The following is a 22,090-nucleotide window of genomic DNA, read 5'->3' as shown; positions in this document are numbered from 1 at the left end:
TGCTTCCTATTACAAAAAATTCCAACATATCCTAATTCCCCATTTTACCAACTGTCTAAATTATATAATGTCCAATCACACCCCACCACCTGTATTTATGGATTCCATTATCTCCCTTATTCAAAAACTAGGCAAAGCTCACCAATCAGTTAAAAACTTTCGCCCCATATCCCTACTGAATCTAGACTACAAGATACTCACATCCATATTAGTCGCTAGGCTTGTCAGTTATTAAACACATTTACTCCTCCCCTTCTGCCTCATTGAAAATAGTGGGATCCCAACCTAAACCTTTCCCCATAATGAGGGGTACGAGACAGGGCTGTCCCCTTTCCCCAGCCCTATTTGCCTTTGCCATTGAGCCCTTAGCTGCCCACATTAGTTCATCCCCAGACATTACAGGCTATCCCCATGGGAGACCTCAATCCCAAATTAACCCTCTTAGCGGATGACATCCTTTTGTCTCTCTCTAATCCCCTGGTTTCCATCCCCAACCTTCTCAAATTACTCACTACCTTCAGCAAATTTTCAGGTTTAAATGTCAACTCAGATAAATCGGAAATCATGTTTTGCAACATCCCCAAAACCCAAGCTTCCCGCATAGCCTCGACTTTCCAATTCCAATTGCATGATCACTACATCTCCTATTTAGGTATTAAACTCACTAATAATTTTGCTTCCCTATATAAATTTAATTACATCCCTCTATTTGATAAACTTAAGCAAGACCTGATCTCCTGGGACTTCCCTACTATTTCCTGGGCTGGAAGATTTACGGCGGTTAAAATGACCTTACTACTTCGTATCACCTACTACTTCCGGGTTCTTCCGATCCCAGTCAGATCAGAAGATCTACAAAGACTTCAAGTAGCAATTTTTAGTAGCAATTTTTAAATTCATATGGGAAAACAAGAGACCACGCATTCCTCGAAGAATCTTAATGCTTCATAAAGCTGATGGAGGCCTATCGGTTCCCTAATCTACTCAAATACTACAAGGCTTTCCAAATATCCCAAATTTCCGCTATTTACGCTAAGCTACATACAACAACAACAAAATAACATTTGTAAAGCGCTTTTCTCCCGTGGGACTCAAAGCGCATAAGCATGGCTCCGACCATCGTGGTACAGAGGAAGAATTTTATAAGTTTGGAAATGCCAGGCTAAACAGGTGGCTTTTCAGTCTGGATTTGAATAGCTCCAGGGATGGTGCTGTCTTTACTGGGTGTGGCAGGGAGTTCCAAAGAGTAGGGGCAGCATGACAGAAGGCTCTATCTCCAGATTTTTTGAGGTGTACTCTGGGAGTGACCAAGTTTATAGAACTTGCTGATCTGAGGTTGTGAGAGGTGTGGTGCAGCTTCAGCAAGTCCTTCATGTATCCAGGGCCCAGATTGTGCAGGGATTTGAATGTCAGCAGTCCAATCTTGAAGAGTATTCTCCATTCTACTGGTAGCCAGTGCAGTGAGCGAAGGATCGGTGTAATGTGACAGTGGCGAGGCTGGTTTGTTAGCAATCTGGCAGCAGCATTCTGCACTAATTGCAGGCGATGCAGGTCCTTTTTGGGGAGGCCAGCATAAAGGGCATTGCAGTAGTCCAGCCGTGATGTGATGAAGGCGTGGACTAGGGTTGGAAGATCCTCTAGTCTAGGGGAATCAGATGTTTAAACTTTGCAATGTTCTTCAGATGAAAGTAGGAAGATTTAACTACAGATGAAATTTGGTTTCCGAAACTCAATTCCCCATCGATTAGTACGCCTAGGCTGCGCACAAGGTTGGAGCTGTTTATGCCTAAATTCCCAATCCTGATTGGTGTTGCTTTAGGATAGAGCTGTTTTGATGGCGAGTGCTGGCTTTGGACAAACAGGACCTCAGTTTTGTCAGCATTCAGTTTCAGCCAGTTATCATTCATCCATGCCTGTAGCTCAGCTAAGCAATAGTTTATTTTTGGAGTAGGGTCTGTTCCACCAGGTTTGAAGGACAGGTATAGCTGTGTGTCATCGGCGAAGCAGTGGTACGTCAGGCCATGACATTGGATAAGTGTACCGAGTGGCAACATGTAGATTGCAAACAGCAATCCACCTGGGTAAATATTAAAAACTTTATGCTTAGACCTTATACCTGGAAAGGTGTGCTTTGGTCTCTTGGTTCTCATCTTTCTTCTTTACAGAAAATTTCCCCCATAACTGCCCACACACTTAGACTATGGAGAGGCTTTCACTTTCACTATCACCTTCAATCCGCCATATCCAGGCTAACTGAACTATTTGGAAATCCAGGTTTCTCACCGGGGCTACAACCCGCAGCCTTCCTTTGGTGGAAAATTGCCAATCTCACCTCCATCTCAAAACTTCTCCTTAGCGGCAAGCCCCCCTCCTTATCGGAGCTATTCAGCAACTTTGCTGTACCCCCTTCAGAAACTTTTAGAGGCTTTCAGCTTCACCACTTCCTCCATTCTCTCCAACCAATCTCCCAAGATACCCCCTTTACTTTCTTTGAATCTACCTGTCTCAACGACCCATTAATGCCGGGAATTTTTTACTTTCCTTACTACACTCCATACAAAATCAAACCACTGATTCAGTAAAACATGCATTTATGAGGTCCTGGGAATCTGATATTGGCTAGAATCTTTCTTGGCAAGAATGGAGGAAATCATTTAAAATCCTATCTAAAGGTAGCCTCCAGTCAACAGCTATGGAGGTTTCCCTCCGTCTTCTCCACCGCACATACCCGGTACCACAAAGACTAGCCCAAATGTTTCCCACTGCCTCACACCTTTGTTTCAGGGGTTGCACCTCCACTGGCTCCCTACTGCCTGTTTAGTGGAGTTGCCCAGTGGCGGTGCAACTCTGGTTGAAAATTAAATAATTCTCCAGAGTGCTAAATACCTTCATAAAAAAAGACATTAAAATGTTTCTCTTAGGCAGCGCTGTCCAACTGGCGGCCCGCCAGGCCTCCTGTTGCGGCCCGCTTCTCTCCCCGGGATGCAGGCATGGCGTGCGCTATGGGCGCCATGCCTGCTCCCTCTTGTGTGGCCTCTCCTGTGTCCCCGCTGGCAATGCCTCACAGCTCACTAGCTCAGACCTCACAGATCGCGGCGACTGAAACAAGCAGAGCGCGCGCATAACACCCGCACGGAGTACGTCACATGCAGAAGTGAAATCAGTCACTTCCGCATGTGACGTTCTGCCGCGCGGGTGTTATGCGCGCGATCTGCTTGTTTCAGTCGCCGCGATCTGTGAGGTCTGAGCTAGTGAGCTGTGAGGCAGCGGGGCACAGGAGAGAGGTAACGGGCGAGGCAATGGAGGAACACCTGTCACTCTCACTGGGGGGCACCTGTCCCTCTCACTGGCTGGCACCTGTCACTCTCACTGGGGGAACACCTGTCACTCTCACTGGGGGAACACCTGTCACTCTCACTGGGGGAACACCTGTCACTCTCACTGGGGGGCACCTGTCACTCTCACTGGGGGGCACCTGTCACTCTCACTGGGGGGCACCTGTCACTCTCACTGGGGGGCACCTGTCACTCTCACTGGAGGGCACCTGTCACTCTCACTGGGGGGCACCTGTCACTCTTACTGGGGGGCACCTGTCACTCTCACTGGGGGAACACCTGTCACTCTCACTGGGGGAACACCTGTCACTCTCACTGGGGGGCACCTGTCACTCTCACAGGGGGGCACCTGTCACTCTCACTGGGGGAACACCTGTCACTCTCACTGGGGGAACACCTGTCACTCTCACTGGGGGAACACCTGTCACTCTCACTGGGGGGCACCTGTCACTCTCACTGGGGGGCACCTGTCACTCTCACTGGGGAGCACCTGTCACTCTCACTGGCTGGCACATGTCACTCTCACTGGCTGGCACCTGTCACTCACTGGCTGGCACCTGTCACTCTCACTGGGGGGCACCTGTCACTCTCACTGGGGGAACACCTGTCACTCTCACTGGGGAACACCTGTCACTCTCACTGGGGGGCACCTGTCACTCTCACTGGGGGGCACCTGTTACTCTCACTGGGGGAACACCTGTCACTCTCACTGGGGGGCACCTGTCACTCTCACTGGGGGGCAACTGGGGGAACACCTGTCACTCTCACTGGGGGGCACCTGTCACTCTCTTACTGGGGGGCACCTGTCACTCTCTTACTGGGGGGCACCTGTCACTATCTAACTTGGGGGCACCTGTCACTATCTAACTGGGGGGGCACCTGTCACTCTAATTTGGGGGGCACCTGTCACTCTAACTTGGGGGGCACCTGTCACTATCTAACTGGGGGGGCACCTGTCACTCTAACTTGGGGGGCACCTGTCACTCTCTTACTGGGGGGCACCTGTCACTCTCTTACTGGGGGGCACCTGTCACTCTCTAACTGGGGGGACACCTGTCACTATCTAACTGGGGGGGACACCTGTCACTTACTGGGGGGGGGGGCACCTGTCACTATCTTCTGCCTATTTATGTGAAATGCTCTCTATTTATGTGCCTCATGACTGCTGAATTTGTTGTGTTGGGGGCCTCATGATTTGTTGAGGGCATCACGATTGCTGAATTTGTCTTGTTGGGGGCCTCAAGATTGCTGATTTTGTCTTGTTGGGGGCCTCAAGATTGCTGAATTTGTCTTGTTGGGGGTCTCATGATTGCTGAATTTGTCTTGTTGGGGGCCTCATGATTGCTGAATTTGTCTTGTTGGGGGTCACATGATTGCAAACTGCGAGACTATGGAAAAGCTGAATCATCATAAGACAATAGCATTAAACCTTGAATTTTCCATAATGTTCATGTATGAGTTGAAAAGTTTGTATGTAGTTTAAATTGCTGTTGCCACTTAGCGATAGACAAGTGACTTTTGGGTTGCAGTTTGGGCACTCGGCCTCCAAAAGGTTTGCCACCACTGTCCTAATCTAATGTCCCACATTGCTAAGTTCATGTAAATTTGTCTCCACCCGTGGCCACACCTACATTCTGGTCCATGGCCACACCCATTTTTCGCCGATCTACTTGCAACGGAACCCCCATGGTTTTTGGCGCACCGTGTACGCCACGCAACTTCACCAAAATCTTAAATTGCATTTTGTGGAAAGTGCTGCCAATCTAATTGTCCTTTAATTGCATTTTTTTTCCGGGGGGGGGGGGGGGGGGGGGGTTGCGGCTTTAGCAAGAGCCTTCGGCCCTCCACCGTGGGGTCTGAAAAAAAATGGCCCGTGAAGTTGGACAGCACTGCTCTTAGGTATTAAACCCCAAGGTATGACCTCTGCCACCCATAAACTAGCTCAGCATATCCTAGCTACAGCTAAAGTTTTCATTGCTTCACAATGGAAGCAACCCTGCCTTGATTTTTCGCATCTCGAACACTTAATTGATAAAAAAATGGTGTATGAACGAATCAATGCCAGAATTGCCGATAAACTCTCCCAATTTAAAAAACTTTGGCAACCCTGGGTTGACTTCAGGGGAAATCTTCAAATGTCCCAGATAATCAACTACTGGGGGGCACCTGTCACTCTCACTGGGGGAACACCTGTCACTCTCACTAGGGGAACACCTGTCACTCTCACTGGGGGCTTCTGTCACTCTCACTGGGGGGCACCTGTCACTCTCACTGGGGGGCACCTGTCACTCTCACTGGGGGAACACCTGTCACTCTCACTGGGGGGCACCTGTCACTCTCACTGGGGGAACACCTGTCACTCTCACTGGGGGAACACCTGTCACTCTCACTGGGGGGCACCTGTCACTCTCACTCTGTCACTCTCACTGGGGGGCACCTGTCACTCTCACTGGGGGGCACCTGTCACTCTCACTGGGGGGCACCTGTCACTCTCACTGGCTGGCACCTGTCACTCTCACTGGGGGGCACCTGTCACTCTCACTGGGGGAACACCTGTCACTCTCACTGGGGGGCACCTGTCACTCTCTAACTGGGGGGACACCTGTCACTATCTAACTGGGGGGACACTTGTCACTTACTGGGGGGGGGCACCTGTCACTATCTTCTGCCTATTTATGTGAAATGCTCTCTATTTATGTGCCTCATGACTGCTGAATTTGTTGTGTTGGGGGCCTCATGATTTGTTGAGGGCATCACGATTGCTGAATTTGTCTTGTTGGGGGCCTCAAGATTGCTGATTTTGTCTTGTTGGGGGCCTCAAGATTGCTGAATTTGTCTTGTTGGGGGCCTCATGATTGCTGAATTTGTCTTGTTGGGGGCCTCATGATTGCTGAATTTGTCTTGTTGGGGGCCTCATGATTGCTGAATTTGTCTTGTTGGGGGTCACATGATTGCAAACTGCGAGACTATGGAAAAGCTGAATCATCATGAGACAATAGCATTAAACCTTGAATTTTCCATAATGTTCATGTATGAGTTGAAAAGTTTGTATGTAGTTTAAATTGCTGTTGCCACTTAGCGATAGATAAGTGACTTTTGGGTTGCAGTTTGGGCACTCGGCCTCCAAAAGGTTTGCCACCACTGTCCTAATCTAATGTCCCACATTGCTAAGTTCATGTAAATTTGTCTCCACCCGTGGCCACACCTACATTCTGGTCCATGGCCACACCCATTTTTCGCCGATCTACTTGCAACGGAACCCCCATGGTTTTTGGCGCACCGTGTACGCCACGCAACTTCACCAAAATCTTAAATTGCATTTTGTGGAAAGTGCTGCCAATCTAATTGTCCTTTAATTGCATTTTTTTCCGGGGGAAGGGGGGGGGGGGTTTGCGGCTTTAGCAAGAGCCTTCGGCCCTCCACCGTGGGGTCTGAAAAAAAAATGGCCCGTGAAGTTGGACAGCACTGCTCTTAGGTATTAAACCCCAAGGTATGACCTCTGCCACCCATAAACTAGCTCAGCATATCCTAGCTACAGCTAAAGTTTTCATTGCTTCACAATGGAAGCAACCCTGCCTTGATTTTTCGCATCTCGAACACTTAATTGATAAAAAAAATGGTGTATGAACGAATCAATGCCAGAATTGCCGATAAACTCTCCCAATTTAAAAAACTTTGGCAACCCTGGGTTGACTTCAGGGGAAATCTTCAAATGTCCCAGATAATCAACTACTGGGGGGCACCTGTCACTCTCACTGGGGGAACACCTGTCACTCTCACTGGGGGAACACCTGTCACTCTCACTGGGGGAACACCTGTCACTCTCACTGGGGGCTCCTGTCACTCTCACTGGGGGGCACCTGTCACTCTCACTGGGGGGCACCTGTCACTCTCACTGGGGGAACACCTGTCACTCTCACTGGGGGGCACCTGTCACTCTCACTGGGGGAACACCTGTCACTCTCACTGGGGGAACACCTGTCACTCTCACTGGGGGAACACCTGTCACTCTCACTGGGGGGCACCTGTCACTCTCACTGGGGGGCACCTGTCACTCTCACTCTGTCACTCTCACTGGGGGGCACTTGTCACTCTCACTGGGGGGCACCTGTCACTCTCACTGGGGGGCACCTGTCACTCTCACTGGGGGGCACCTGTCACTCTCACTGGGGGGCACCTGTCACTCTCACTGGCTGGCACCTGTCACTCTCACTGGCTGGCACCTGCCACTCTCACTGGGGGGCACCTGTCACTTTCACTGGGGGAACACCTGTCACTCTCACTGGGGGAACACCTGTCACTCTCACTGGGGGGCACCTGTCACTCTCACTGGGGGGCACCTGTTACTCTCACTGGGGGAACACCTGTCACTCTCACTGGGGGGCACCTGTCACTCTCACTGGGGGGCAACTGGGGGAACACCTGTCACTCTCACTGGGGGGCACCTGTCACTCTCTTACTGGGGGGCACCTGTCAGTCTCTTACTGGGGGGCACCTGTCACTCTCTTACTGGGGGGCACCTGTCACTCTCTTACTGGGGGGCACCTGTCACTATCTAACCTGGGGGCACCTGTCACTATCTAACTGGGGGGGCACCTATCAATCTAATTTGGGGGGACCTGTCACTCTAACTTGGGGGGCACCTGTCACTATCTAACTGGGGGGGGGGGCACCTGACACTATCTAACTGGAGGGGCACCTGTCACTCTAACTTGGGGGGCACCTGTCACTCTCTTACTGGGGGGCACCTGTCACTCTCACTGGGGGGCACCTGTCACTCTCACTGGGGGAACACCTGTCACTCTCACTGGGGGGCACCTGTCACTCTCACTGGGGGAACACCTGTCACTCTCACTGGGGGAACACCTGTCACTCTCACTGGGGGAGCACCTGTCACTCTCACTGGGGGGCACCTGTCACTCTCACTGGGGGGCACCTGTCACTCTCACTCTGTCACTCTCACTGGGGGGCACCTGTCACTCTCACTGGGGGGCACCTGTCACTCTCACTGGGGGGCACCTGTCACTCTCACTGGCTGGCACCTGTCACTCTCACTGGCTGGCACCTGTCACTCTCACTGGCTGGCACCTGTCACTCACTGGCTGGCACCTGTCACTCTCACTGGGGGCCCCTTTCACTCTCACTGGGGGAACACCTGTCACTCTCACTGGGGGAACACCTGTCACTCTCACTGGGGGAACACCTGTCACTCTCACTGGGGGGCACCTGTTACTCTCACTGGGGGAACACCTGTCACTCTCACTGGGGGGCACCTGTCACTCTCACTGGGGGGCAACTGGGGGAACACATGTCACTCTCTTACTGGGGGGCACCTGTCACTCTCTTACTGGGGGGCACCTGTCACTATCTAACCTGGGGGCACCTGTCACTATCTAACTGGGGGGGGCACCTGTCAATCTAATTTGGGGGGCACCTGTCACTCTAACTTGGGGGGCAACTGTCACTATCTAACTGGGGGGGGCACCTGACACTATCTAACTGGGGGGGCACCTGTCACTCTAACTTGGGGGGCACCTGTCACTCTCTTACTGGGGGGCACCTGTCACTCTCTTACTGGGGGGCACCTGTCACTCTCTAACTGGGGGGACACCTGTCACTATCTAACTGGGGGGACACCTGTCACTTACTGGGGGGGGCACCTGTCACTATCTTCTGCCTATTTATGTGAAATGCTCTCTATTTATGTGCCTCATGACTGCTGAATTTGTTGTGTTGGGGGCCTCATGATTGCTGAATTTGTCTTGTTGGGGGCCTCATGATTTGTTGAGGGCATCACGATTGCTGAATTTGTCTTGTTGGGGGCCTCAAGATTGCTGATTTTGTCTTGTTGGGGGCCTCAAGATTGCTGAATTTGTCTTGTTGGGGGCCTCATGATTGCTGAATTTGTCTTGTTGGGGGCCTCATGATTGCTGAATTTGTCTTGTTGGGGGTCACATGATTGCAAACTGCGAGACTATGGAAAAGCTGAATCATCATGAGACAATAGCATTAAACCTTGAATTTTCCATAATGTTCATGTTTGAGTTGAAAAGTTTGTATGTAGTTTAAATTGCTGTTGCCACTTAGCGATAGATAAGTGACTTTTGGGTTGCAGTTTGGGCACTCGGCCTCCAAAAGGTTTGCCACCACTGTCCTAATCTAATGTCCCACATTGCTAAGTTCATGTAAATTTGTCTCCACCCGTGGCCACACCTACATTCTGGTCCATGGCCACACCCATTTTTCGCCGCTCTACTTGCAACGGAACCCCCATGGTTTTTGGCGCACCGTGTACGCCACGCAACTTCACCAAAAGTTTGCGGCTTTAGCAAGTGCCTTCGGCCCTCCACCGTGGGGTCTGAAAAAAAAATGGCCCGTGAAGTTGGACAGCACTGCTCTTAGGTATTAAACCCCAAGGTATGACCTCTGCCACCCATAAACTAGCTCAGCATATCCTAGCTACAGCTAAAGTTTTCATTGCTTCACAATGGAAGCAACCCTGCCTTGATTTTTCGCATCTCGAACACTTAATTGATAAAAAAATGGTGTATGAATCAATGCCAGAATTGCCGATAAACTCTCCCAATTTAAAAAACTTTGGCAACCCTGGGTTGACTTCAGGGGAAATCTTCAAATGTCCCAGATAATCAATGATTAATTAGACTACCTGGTATTGACTATAATTTTATTCTTTGCATCATTTACCCAAAATTGCACATCCCCAATTATTTGCAACTTTTCCCTAACATCATTAGCTACTGACCAGTGACCCCGTCCATAATATATATCCTTTTAGGATTTCCTGTCTCTTTTTTCATTGTATTAAAGAGAAACTCCTCCCAAGAATTGAACTTTATCCCAGTCAGTAGCTGATACCCCCTTTTACATGAGAAATCTATTCCTTTTCACAAACAGGCCATCAGGGGGTGCTGTATGACTGATATTGTGGTGAAACCCCTCCCACAAGAAACTCGAGTACGTACTCCTGGCAGTTTCCTGTCTGTGAACCTTGCTGCATTGTGGGAAATAGCTGTTTACAGCTGTTTCCAACTACCAAAAAACCATGCAGCAGCTACATCACCTGCCAACAGTAAAAATGTCACCATGTAATAAATGGTAGAATGTAAATCAGGAATGTAAAAGATTTTACAATGGGCAAACACTGCCTAAATCATTTATACATAATTATTGTAAAAATGAAGCACTTTTTTTATTACATTATTTTCACTGGAGTTCCTCTTTAAGGTTTTATTAGTCTTCATTTTATAAATACAATACAAATCATTCAAATACGATCGTTCTTGGCAGCGTGTTTTTTTGATGGACGTATCTCCTACGTCCTGGAGGCTTGAGCAGCCTGCTGTTTGGACGTATCATATATGCCCTAATACAGGGGTCAGAAACCTTTTTGGCTGAGAGAGCCATAAACGCCACATATTTTAAAATTTAATTCCGTGAGAGCCATACAATTTGTTTCAAACTGAGACAGTAGGGCTCACGTCCCTGTTGCCAGGGGCGTAACAATAGACCCTGCAAGGGATGTCTCCGCAGGGGGGCCCTGAAGCCACAGGTGGCCCGTGGGGGGAAAGTTTGAGAGACTGACAGCTAAAAGCATGGAGAAAAAAAAACGTATTCAGCTCTCGCACCATTGCTATATTGACTGCATGTGTCCAGCACACAGATAAGGACTAATACACACTTTGGAATTTGTACACTGTCCCTGCTCCCTAGGGTTCGTAAAAAACATCTGTCTCTCACTGCTGCAAAGTTCTGATGACTAGATTACAACTTTTTTTCAAAATGTGACTCCTTTGTTTGTAAGGTTGTACCACTTTCCCTTTTCAGCAAAAGGATTCCTAGATTCTTATCACATGGGCTAATGACTTTATGGCCTCTGAATACTTTTACAACACAATGGAGTGGAGATTGATGTCTGACTGTCACTGCCTCATTGATAGCTTTTATTGTCTCACATGGAGTTGAGATCCCCTAATAGTATCAATCAGTGACATTCTGAATGTTTTGCCAAAGTTACATTGAATACTATATCTTACGTTCAGCATGCCATTGTTGTTCCTCCATATAGCATGTGCTCTCATGTAGTAAAATAATAAGGCTGTGTGTGTATGTATGTATGTACTGCGAGCAGAGCTGCAACCAGGGACTTGTCGGCTGCAAGGGGCTGGAGGAAGCCCTGTGTAAGTAGATCTAGGGGTAGCATAGATTGCCTGACGGTTCCTTTAAGTCTAAGGGCCTGATTCACAAAGCGGTGCAGTTAGCAGTTAGCACGCTGGTGAAAAGCCCTTTATCATGCCTAAACTCAGTTTAGGCATGATAAGTTTAGGTGTGATAAGTTTAGGCATGATAAGTTTAGGTGTGATAAGTTTAGGCGTGATAAGTTTAAGCACCAACTGGGTTAACACAGCAGTGCACAGCTGAAAAAAAGTTGTGCGCTAGCAAAGTCTGGTGCACTTTGCATAGAGTTTAATGGCGCTGCTTTGTGTGCGGGACTTTGTGCGCGATCTAAACTTATCTAAACTTATCATGCCTAAACTTATCACGCCTAAACTTATCACGCCTAAACTTACCACGCCTAAACTGGCTTTTCACCAGCGTGGTGCAATGGTTATCACGCCTAAAGTCTCTAACTGGGTTAGCACCGCTTTGTGAATCGAGCCCTAAGTGTTTTTATATGCATGGGGAAAACACATTGGTCCTCAGTTTTCCTGTGCAGAAAGTGAGGGGGTGGGGGGCCCCATCCAAAGTTTTGCGGGGGGCCCAGTGATGTCTAGTTACGCCCCTGCCTGTTGCCATGGTAATGTGTATACCATTGATCCGCTGGGCAGCGGAAGTGTCAGACACATCTTCAGCTTCTTTTGGGTTTCAGAAATTTTCTCGAGAGCCAGACAGGAGAAATACAGACTAACAGCTTGTACAATTAGCTAGCTGACTTGGGGGGGTTGATTCACTAAGTAGGCCGAGATCCCCACACTTTGGCCCAATAGACTGCTTGTCAAGTGTCATGCAGCCTATTGGGCCAATCAAAGTGTGGGGATCTCATTCTACAAAGTCACTGGACCTGACAGGGTCCAGAGTGGGACAATTGGAGCAACTGTTCATTTTGGGGTAGCGCGAGTAAGTTAGTAGTGCATGCTACAGCAGTAGCGTGCATTATTTTGAAAATTTTAATTGCACCGCCACAGTAAAGCTGCGCTGCTTGAGCAGTGTAGCTTAGTGAATCAACCCCTACTGATTTGTCTGTGAGCCAGATGTAGCCATCAAAAGAGCCACATCTGGCTCCTGAGCCTTAGGTTTCCTACCTCTGTTCTAAAAGCTTAAGTGTTTAAAATGTTATGTTAGTATTCTGCTGTAATATCTTGCCAGTTACATTATATATTGTATTTTAGGTGTTTGGAGGTGTTTTTCTATATTGTCAATGCGGTTATATAACAGTTATTAAGCAAGACATATAGATGGTAAAAGTAATTCTCCTGAAGGGTTGACAGCCATATGTAAACTGCTTAGTACCAGTTTGGTTGGTGTTTGGTGCACTTGTAGGGGAGGAGGAGGCCATAGGTAAAGCTTGGGGGTATATTTAAAGCACTTTAAATATTCCCCTGAGTTTTACTCAGCAGGTTGCAACACTTTGTTATTGAATGTTGAATTGTGTCTCTATAGCTGCCAGTTTAGCGGTTCACCATTCTTTTGTTAGGGCCCGTTTCCCATGTCTCTCAACTGCATTATAGGGTGATTGTGGTTGTGCGCCTATCAGTCAGGGGTGGCGAGTTTGAGCAAAAATTACTTCAACGTGAACCTTACTGGTTATATAACTTGTGCACCAAGCACCCGATGGGCCTCAATGAGGATATTGACTTGAAATGCTTTTTATAGAGATTGTGGATACTTGCCGTTTTTTAGTGAGCTACTGCCACTTTTCTAACATCCTGTCTCAGATTCTGTATAGTATATTGTAAATAGCTTTATGTGTATATATATATATATATATATATATATATATATATATATATATATATATATATATATATATATATATATATTAATTTGTTTCCTTTTGCATCTAATTGTAGGTGCTTGATTCGGTCCTCACACTGCTATACATCATGCCAGCTACCTGCATCTTGTTATGCTGCTGCCTGCCGAGTAGGATGTACTGCAGACCAGTCTCTTCCTTTCAGCTATGTTGTTGCCCACTTATCCCCATGACAACGGCAGCTGGTGAATCGAGTACGGCGGTCTTGTTAACCGCTCCGCCCACCACTGCCATGGAGAAATTTGGGTAAGCATGTGATCTGATGAAGTCATCCTGTCACTGGGCCGGCCCCAGTGTGACAGCAAACCCCAACCTATGCTGTAGCGCATGGGGCGCATTTGTTCTCTGCTTAGAGCGTGGATTAACAGGACGCTGCCTCTCCTCCCCCTTGCTTTGGTCGTCATAACCCTGAAATACCCATTGATAAAGGAGCCATTCCAAAATGCCGACATCTGGGTAACACTTAGAGAGTGTCAGTACCTCCTCTCACACTGACTGTTTGCTATGTGCTGCTGCTTTGCTACTGATGCCTATACATTGCATATGAGCTAATATGACTTTGTCTTTCCTCTGGGTTATGGACATTTTTGATCATTGCACCTTAGTAATGGACTTTTTGGATACTTTCCACCCTACTTACTTGCTCAGTAGCAATCTTTCTGATGCCATAATAGTCTTAATATACTGAGTGTGGTAGGACAAAGTGGATATTTCGGCACTTGCTGTAAACTGTCGTTTATTCCAAAAGGTGGTAACACGTCATATCAAAAACAGTGTAGAAAAGGTAAACATACCATATAGGAAGGCTGTACAGTGTTGGTGGGTGCTGCTATGTATGCGCTTCTACGGAGGCAACCTCTGTGCCCAGCACCCACCAACACTGCACAGCCTTCCTATATGGTATGTTTACCTTTTCTACACTGTTTTTGATATGACGTGTTACCACCTTTTGGAATAAGCGACAGTTTACAGCAAGTGCCAACTTATCCACTTTGTCCTACCACATGCATCCCCTGTTTATACTCAAGCCTGAGCACGCTGTCTGCACCAAAGGGAAGAAGGCTGTGTTTTCTGCCGCCCCCCTCTTGCACGCAGAGTTAGTAGTAGTGCCGACTCTTTCCGTTTTTGTTTTTTTTTCCTTGCCTGTGTCTCCTCCAACGCTTAATATACTGAGTGTTTGATCAATACTGCCATCCATTGTGTGTGCAGTTCAATGCAACATGTGCCTGTGTACTGCTGTATTTATGTAAATATGATGTATACACTGTTATAAGACCAGCTTGCTGTACCTTGTTCAATATACTTTTTACTTGCATTCTCATACATGGTGTGCTCGTCCTCTTGTATATAATTTTGCTTGATTAATTTGGCACAGCACCCAATCGTTCAATTAATTGCTCAGATTAGCTTTTCCCACTAAAAGGTGTGCTATACCTAATGTTGCTTTTCTAGAGAGAGTAAAGGGGCCCATACACTTGTCGATTTCAGCCTTCGAATGGATCGATCAGAAATCAATTGCCGATGGATTGATTTGCAGCAGATTTCGATCGATTTGATCTGACAGGATGGAAGATCTAGGTCGATCTGCTGCTGGCAGCAGATTGATGGCCCATAGAGTTGCATTGGATCTAATGGCCCAATAATGCATTTAGATCAATTTTCAATAGATTAAATCTGTTCCTAGTGTGTGGCACACATCAGATTCCTGTCAGATTCGACTTGACAGTCATCTAGTCATCTAACAGAAATCTATCTGATGATCGAATCTGCTTTAAATCTATAAGTGTATGGCCACCTTAAGGTAATCTCAGAATGCATGCCATCATGCCATGTAACCTTCATACAAATAAGTTCCTTGTCAGGTAGTCAGGTAGTCATGTGTAAAGGGGCCCATACCGATTTTCTGGCCGACCGATCGATCAAAATCGATCGACTGATCGATTGCAAATCGGTTGGCCAATCGACCGATCGATGGCCGATTTCGATCGATTTCAATGGATTTCCATCGAACTTGCAGGGTGCAAAAATCTAGGTCGATCTGTTGAGATTGCTTATCATTTTGCATTGGCCCTAATGGAAATCTGATGGCAAAAAAATGCCATCAGATCGTTTTTCAATAGATTTCAAACTGAAATCTATTGGAATTCTATTCTAGTAAAAAATGTTCCTTTTACACATCACATAGATAAGAATTCCATCTGATGATCTATCTGCTGCCAATCTGACGAGTGTATGGGCACCTTTATGCTACATACACACTTGAGATAAAAGTCTGTGGAAAAGGCAAGATCACAGACCAATTTTACCCCCTTCCATGTAGTATGAGAGCATACTCTACACAGTCTATTCTATTGAGCTGAACTCCCCATCAGATAAAATCTTAGCAAGATGCTGTACACATGCAACAGATCAGTATCTGCAAAAGATCTGTTCCTGCAAAAGATCCGTTCCTGCAAAATGCATTCATAGTGTATGATATCTGCAGATCTCAATACACACCTTGTTTAACCTCCCTGGCGTTCTGATTCCCCGTGGGAACGTTTTTTGCAAAAAAAATGTTAAAAGTATCATGTAGCTAGCCTAACGCTAGCTACGATTCCCCCCTCCCTGCGGCTTCCCTCCCACCCCTCCGATCCCCGCCGGTGCAATCACCTGTCCAGGTGGGCTTCCCCCGTCACCATGACGACGCACGTCATGATGTCATCGACGTCGTGACGTCACAGGGAGACCCGATCCACCCCTCAGCGCTGCCTGGCACTGATTGGCCAGGCAGCGCACGGGGTCTCGCCTGGGGGGCCCCTGCACCGCAGTGGGTAGCGGCGGATCGGCGGCGGCGATCGGACACAACACGCAGCAAGCAAAGTGCTTGCTGCGTGTTTTTAAAAAAATTATTCAAATCGGCCGAGCGGGGCCTGAGCGGTGACCTCCGGCGTCTCTGGATGAGCCTAGCTCGTCCAGAACGCCAGGGAGGTTAACAGACATTCATCTGCAGATCTGATAATCATCTGCAAATCTGAAGATCCATCCTGGTGGATCTGATCTGCAGATGATTGTCTGTTAAACAATGTGTGTATTGAGATCTGCAGATGTCATAGACTATGAATGCATTTTGCAGGAACGGATTTTTTGCAGGAACAGAACTTTTGCAGATACTGATCTTTTGAATGTGTACAGCATCTTTGTGTACAGCATCTTTGTGCATAGCATCTTGCAAAGATTTTTTCTGATGGGGAGTTCAGCTCAATAGAATAGATTGTGTAGAGTATGCTCTCATACTACATGGAAGGGGGTAAAATTGGTCTGTGATCTTGCCTTTTCCACAGACTTTTATTTCAAGTGTGTATGTAGCATAAGTGAGAATTGGAGCAGATATACTGAGAGGCTGTGTCACGAAGTTACCACTGTAGTGAATGGTCCTCTTTGCCATCAAGGAGTAACACAAAGATTAGCCGCATTATCATGACTGACAGATGAACAGAGATAGGCCACATACACACATCAGACCATAGTCTTTTGAAAATGAAAGATCACAGACCAATTTTACCCCCTTCCATGTAGTATGAGAGCATACTCTACACAGTCTATTCTATTGAGCTGAACTCCCCATCAGATAAAATCTTAGCAAGATGCTGTACACATGCAACAGATCAGTATCTGCAAAAGATCTGTTCCTGCAAAAGATCCGTTCCTGCAAAATGCATTCATAGTGTATGATATCTGCAGATCTCAATACACACCTTGTTTAACCTCCCTGGCGTTCTGATTCCCCGTGGGAACGTTTTTTGCAAAAAAAATTTTAAATGTATCATGTAGCTAGCCTAACGCTAGCTACGATTCCCCCCTCCCTGCGGCTTCCCTCCCACCCCTCCGATCCCCGCCGGTGCAATCACCTGTCCAGAAATCCCGTTCTGAACGGGATTTCCAGGTGGGCTTCCCCCGTCACCATGACGACGCACGTCATGATGTCATCGACGTCGTGACGTCACAGGGAGACCCGATCCACCCCTCAGCGCTGCCTGGCACTGATTGGCCAGGCAGCGCACGGGGTCTCGCCTGGGGGGCCCCTGCACCGCGGTGGGTAGCGGCGGATCGGCGGCGGCGATCGGACACAACACGTAGCAAGCAAAGTGCTTGCTGCGTGTTTTTAAAAAAATTATTCAAATCGGCCGAGCGGGGCCTGAGCGGTGACCTCCGGCGTCTCTGGATGAGCCTAGCTCGTCCAGAACGCCAGGGAGGTTAACAGACATTCATCTGCAGATCTGATAATCATCTGCAAATCTGAAGATCCATCCTGGTGGATCTGATCTGCAGATGATTGTCTGTTAAACAATGTGTGTATTGAGATCTGCAGATGTCATAGACTATGAATGCATTTTGCAGGAACGGATTTTTTGCAGGAACAGAACTTTTGCAGATACTGATCTTTTGAATGTGTACAGCATCTTTGTGTACAGCATCTTTGTGCATAGCATCTTGCAAAGATTTTTTCTGATGGGGAGTTCAGCTCAATAGAATAGATTGTGTAGAGTATGCTCTCATACTACATGGAAGGGGGTAAAATTGGTCTGTGATCTTGCCTTTTCCACAGACTTTTATTTCAAGTGTGTATGTAGCATAAGTGAGAATTGGAGCAGATATACTGAGAGGCTGTGTCACGAAGTTACCACTGTAGTGAATGGTCCTCTTTGCCATCAAGGAGTAACACAAAGATTAGCCGCATTATCATGACTGACAGATGAACAGAGATAGGCCACATACACACATCAGACCATAGTCTTTTGAAAATGAAAGATCACAGACCAATTTTACCCCCTTCCATGTAGTATGAGAGCCATACCTCCACAGTCTTTTGTATGGAGCTGAACTCCCCATCAGAAAAAAATCTTTGCAAGATGCTGCATACACAGATGCTGTACAGACACAAAAGATCAGTATCTGCAAAAGATCTGTTTCTGCAAATTGCATTCATAGTCTATGAGATCTGCCGGTTCATCATACACACCTTGTTTAACTGACATTCATCTGCAGATCTGAAAATCCATCCTGGTGGATCTGATCTGCAGATGAATGTCTGTTAAACAAGGTGTGTATGATGATCTGCAGATATCCTAGACCAGGGGGTCTCAAACTCAATTTACCTGGGGGCCGTAGGAGGCAAAGTCAGGATGAGGCTGGGCCGCATAAGGAATTTCACAATTGCGGCGCATCGCCGCCTCTGCCCGCCCCTCTCACTCTTCCTTCACAGAGAGGGGCGGGGAGAGGCGGCGATCTGTGTGGCGATTGACGTCAGGTGGGGCAGAGCTGAGGCTGAAAGCTCTGCTCCTTCCAGGAAATGCCGGCGGATTGCCCCCCGGGCGATTTGGGGGCTTTGCAGCCCTTGTTTAGTGGCGGGATGCGGCGGATTACTTGGGAGCACTGAAGCGAACTATAAGCAAGCTTTTGCTGGCGAGGGCCACAAAATATTGTATTGAGGGCCGCAAATGGCCCGCAGGCCGCGAGTTTGAGACCCCTGTCCTAGACTGTGAATGCATTTTGCAGGAACGGATCTTTTGCAGGAACAGATCTTTTGCAGATACTGATCTGTTGCATGTGTACAGCATCTTTGTGTGCAGCATCTTGCAAAGATTTCTGTCTGATGGGGAGTTCAGTTCCATAGAATAGACTGTGTAGGTATGGCTCTCACACTACATGGAAGGGGGTAAAATTGGTCTGTGATCTTTCATTTTCAAAAGACTATGGTCTGATGTGTGTATGAGCCTATAGACAAAGAGCCATACATAATTCATATTTTGTACCATGTTCTAAAAAGAGAAAAGGGATTTTAGATTCACTACTGAAATAAATGCAGTGTACACAGGTAGCATTTGTAATACAGTGCAAGAGACACATGTAGCAGAGTGTGGTGACAAAATGAATGGTAGTGTTCACATTAGATCGACACCTTCTCCCCCCCCCTCCCCCCCCCCCCAAGCTCATGTACTGGATGTCTACTGTACTTTAATGTTCTTCTTCTGTTTTGAAATAAACTTGAGAAAAAAATGATCTGTTAAAAAAAAATTCAGAAGCAACACCAGGCTTATTTTTTGAATTATTTTGTTTTGAAAGTAAATAGCAGTGACATCTTCCTTAGTTAGTGCTTTGGTCATGTCACCAATCAAATGAATGGACAGCACAGGTACCATCATTTGCACAAACGCTGCATTTCCATCCTGATTTTTCCCTGCTCTGAGGCGATCCTGGTAGCTTCCAGGATTGTTTACCGCTGCACCCCGTGTCACCCTGCGGGGGTGAAAAAATGACAATCCCTGGGAAATGCAGCCGAAAGCTACCAAATGCTTTTCCAGCTCACTAGCCCTGCCCAGGCGCATGCACAGCCGCTCCTGTGCAGTAGCATGGAGGGGCGCATGCACAGATTTATACATGAGAAGCTCCATGCTACCGAGCAGGTGAGGCTGTCTATGGACCTGCGCAGTGCAACCACACTTGTACATGGAGGGGGCGTGGCTGGGAAGAGGAGGAGGGTCCCGGCCGGCAGCGGAGGGGACATGGACATTGAGGTAACCTCTGGGTTATCCAGATGATCATCCTGAGGCAAGTATCCAACTTTTTTCTTTGAAACATTACAGGCTTTCTGTAGGCGGTTTCATACTGCCAACTGGTGTTTGCGTTGCTATGTGATACAAGGGTCGCACCGCAACGCAAAAAAACTGCTTTCAGGGATTTTCCACGTTAATACACGGTAATCCCCATTCTGCCAGTGGGCTGAGCAGGAAGTAAGGCTCTGTAGCGCTCACTTCCTGTGGCCGAAGAAACAAATTGCATGGAAGTGTATTGATAAAATATACTCGTCGCCATAGACTTACACGACTTCCGGTCCGCCGCACATCATTGGGCAAATCGACTATAAGGGAGGTACGCGCTCGTATCTGTGTTGCAGCGATTACGTCACATCCGCCGCATCACGTCAGTGTGAAAGGCCCCATAGACTTTCACAGGCTCAGCGTTGGCCTGCTGAGCCAGTGTGAAAGGGGCCTAAAGAATGAAAATCCACGTGAGGAAAGATTTTACAAAGGGCAAACACTGACTAAATAATTAATAATGTACTATTGTTGTAAAAAAAAATAAGCATTTTATCATTAAGTTATATTCCGTATAGTAAGTAGGTGGGTATGAGACTTTCAAACTGGCATATAGACATTCTGGACCTTTTACCAGTGTCGGCACTGGCCCTTTCAGCAGGGGTGCTGGCATCCTATTTATTCCATAGAAATCCACAATTGTCTACCAAACATATTTGTCTTTATTTAAATTACCATACAAAATACCCTTATTTCCCCTTTAAAACTGAGCAGATATGTGGTATAACATCCTATCCTGTATAACAGCGAGCTGTGCCAGTCACTCCACACTCATATAATTGTCAGTCTATTTACTCCTGGGAGATTTCAACTATGCCAAGTGTTTTATGAATTGTGGATTTGTATGGAATAAATGGTATAAGTTACCAGAGATTGGCTCCCGTGCAACAGGGTACATATCAAATTGAATGATCTATGCGCAGGACATTGTTGCTTTGATGTGTTGGCATCCTACCTTCTTTGTGTTCACTCATGTAACATTGCATTGTAGATTTCATTAGCCAAATGTCATTGTGAGCTGATATTTTGTACTCCATGTTAGTGTGCTAGATCCATGCTTGCTTAATGTCCCTTGCGTCCTGGAGTGTCTCCAAGTCTTGTCCCTGGAAATATATTAGACTGCGTTCACAGAGGAGCATTGTGGTGCAGCATAACGGCCGCTTTGTAACGCAGCTTGCAGCTCTGCAATGCACCACCTAAGTGACGCTCACAGTGCGGCGGGTGCTTTGCGATATAACGATGTGTGGAACCATAATGCACTGCATGCTGTGCATTATCATTAAACAGGCGCATTAGCAGTGAAGTATAATTTTTATTGACTATATGCTTCACTGTATCAGACACAATCTGCTTTCCTGTTGCATTTTCCTGTTGTTCCTAGATATTTCCCTGGGGTTAATATCTGACCATGATTAGTCAATCCAGGATAGATTTGCTTTATTTCAACACACTTAGGCTAGCTGCACAGAGGCTGTTGTGTTCCCTGTAACCGCAGGAATACAACAGACGGATAGCATTTTCCACGCAATATGTCATATACAGTGAAGCATACAGTTAATATAATATGCTTCGCTGTCACTGTTAACCAGCGCGTTTTGTGGTAACGCACTGCATGCAATGTATTATGATGCCGCATGTTGTTATACCTCAAGCACCCACATAGGTGGTGCATTGCAATGCGGCAAGCCACGTTACAAAGAGGCAGTTATACCACAGTTCACCAGTGTGAACCTATCCTTATATAATCACACATCTGCTAATTTATTCATCTTTCAGCAATCCTCTCTATGTTCTAATGTGACCCAAGTGAGGATTGCACACTTGTGCCACTCTATAGTAAACACAAAAGTGTACCTGTAGTGAGAACAAATTCCCAAAGCAGATGCTTACAATAGTAGAGGGAAGAGGCTGGATAATCCAGAGTCGTCCCCCATACAAGGAAATAAATATGGCAGTCTCCATATCCCTCTCACCTCGGGTTCCCTTTAAGTATTGACTGGTTATATCTTCTGTCCAGTAGCTTTCTCCACACCCACAATTTACAAAAATATGGAAGGTGTACCCAG

Source organism: Hyperolius riggenbachi, chromosome 8 (assembly GCF_040937935.1).
Source record: "Hyperolius riggenbachi isolate aHypRig1 chromosome 8, aHypRig1.pri, whole genome shotgun sequence".
In the NCBI taxonomy this organism is placed as follows: Eukaryota; Metazoa; Chordata; class Amphibia; order Anura; family Hyperoliidae; genus Hyperolius; species Hyperolius riggenbachi.
This window is presented reverse-complemented; position numbering follows the sequence as displayed.